Genomic DNA, 2,396 nt, shown 5'->3' with positions numbered 1-2,396 from the left:
AATTATGATGGGTGCTGGTAGAATTTAAACCGTCTAACACAGCATTGGCTACTTAGCCAACAGGTGCTACATTATGGCATTTCAGTCCAGTGTAGAAGGATGTGTTCTAGGAGGTGGGGCCCTGACAGTGAATAAAAGTTGGAAGTTGACTTTGTTACCAGAAATGAAACAGCAGAGGTGAATAGCCCACCTCCCTCAATGTGTGTTCCTCTCTGTTTTGAGTGACTCTCTTCACGATGCTTACTTCATTTTGAATCTTCCTCCTCCTAATCTGAGGGAGATGCGACTGAAGATCCTTTTACAAAAAACAGAATCTGGCTGAGTGGTTCCCAGGAAACCTTTAAAAAAGCAGGCGAGTTTGTAATTATAGAGACAGATTGCATGTCAGGCAGGGAAGGAAGAGATTATGATGGTATTGACCTTAAAAGTAAAATGGCTAGTTATTTTACCAGCCAGATGAGTTTATTTGGGAATGGCAGAGGAATTGCAGTTCAGGATAAGCAAGCTATGGCAAAAGCCATAGGCAAGTCCAGAGAACAAAGGGGAGGAACATGATAGGAGAAAAAGGGATGGTGGGAGGGGCTGCTTTTTAAAAATTTTTAAAATAATTTAAAAATAAATTTAATAATAAATAAAATAAATAAAATTTAAAATAAAATTTAAATAATGCAAAATAATAATGCAAAACCAACTTAATTCCATGCTCAACAATAGCGATTAGGATATTAGATAAAAAGAAAATGGAAAAGATTAAGAGAGTGAAAACGGAGGGAATGGAGGAATGTGAATGCCAAGGGTGGTGACGGTTTCTTAACCAACTAAGCCACCCAGGTGTCCCTGTGGTGACGGTTTCTTATTGGCTGAGTTTGTTGCTGGGCAAGCACAGATTTTTTCTTCCTCCTTGCTGGAGTAGCAAAGTAGGCTTTCTCCTTCTGGGAATACAAGGGACATCTCTTTTTGTTGGGGTCGGCAATTGACATGCCCTACCATGTGGTAGGGCATAAGGGCTCCCCCTTCTGGCCACCCAGACCACATCTTAAAAGAGGGTTCCTTTATTTAATTTTACAGTGAAGTCTGGGATGCTTTGAGAAATTACTAATCAGAGTAGAATTTGAACTGCAGGAGGACAGGAAGGATGTGTGCAATAGAAGTTGATCCAGGCAAGGGGAAGCAGATGGTGGACGTGGGAGGAGGTGGGAAGAAGGGTGGCGCTAAGCATGGCGTGTTTGGGTGATGGTGAGAGTCTGGTCAGAGTGTTTTCTTGGAGGTGTAGTATAGATCTAGGTTCCTACTCATTCCTCCCATTCCTCCGCAGCTTTTTTCTGGGGGGTAAACTTTTTTCCTCTGTTTATTTCTTTTTCTTAATAGCTGTATTCTCTGTCCAATCAAAAGTAGCTTTTCATCAAATAATAATTCCCTACATTTTTATTTATAGATTTTTAAAAAGTCAAATGGCCTGTCTTTATAATCTTTGTTTGTTCTTGATGAAGAAAATAAATATAGCAAGTGGTTCATCCTAAGTAAAGTGTTTTTTAATATACCCCTTGGAACCTGGCTCTGTTTGGGTATTTTCTTCCTCAGTATTTTCCCTTCAGCAATAAAGTAAAGCTGTGAGGACATACAAGATAGAGGAGATCACTGCTCTGGGATAGTTTTTGACAGTTTGTGGAAATATACACGAAGGAGGGCAATTGTAAAGCAACGTATATGCATATGGTATAGAATAGATTGAAACCTATAAATGGCAAGGGAATGTAAAATGAAAGGGTAATCAGAGAAAAATGGATTTCTGGATGCCAAACTAAATTCCAAGTATTGCTTTCTTTTCTATGACATACATGTTGAGTTTAACAGCCTGACAAATTAGAGGCAGTTTGTACCAACAAAATTTTGAGAATGGAGTTTCCTCCCTGCATTAGGTCAATAAAATCAATAGCCTGACTTGGAGCTCAGCTGTTTTAAGTGACAGAAGTGGTAGAGTCGACATGTAGGTGGTTTTGTTTTGTTTTCATAATTCTTGAGGCAGAAAACAGACCAGCTGAAGCAGGGTTTCAAGGACAACGATCAATGATGTAGCTGACCGCCATCTCATCCTCGTAGTCAGAATTTCCTGCTACACATTTAGTTACTCTTAAACGGGGCCTCTAGCCCCATTTCCTCCCAACCAACCATCAACGTCAGTGAATCCAGATGATGTCTGTCACGTCGACCATACTATTAAAACATATTTGATTTCAAATTACAAGACATATTGTGGTTTCTATTCTTCATTTGCTTCAAGAATTTTTTTGAGGAGATTATAAGGAATTCTGTAAGGTAACATGCTCTTCCCATCACTATCTGGGAAATTTTTTGTTGAATAGATTCATGGTTCTCTGGACAAGCTTCATCAGCAT

The sequence above is a fragment of the Neovison vison genome, chromosome 12, assembly GCF_020171115.1.
Source record: "Neovison vison isolate M4711 chromosome 12, ASM_NN_V1, whole genome shotgun sequence".
Taxonomy (NCBI): Eukaryota; Metazoa; Chordata; class Mammalia; order Carnivora; family Mustelidae; genus Neogale; species Neogale vison.
Note: the sequence above shows the minus strand (reverse complement) of the source record.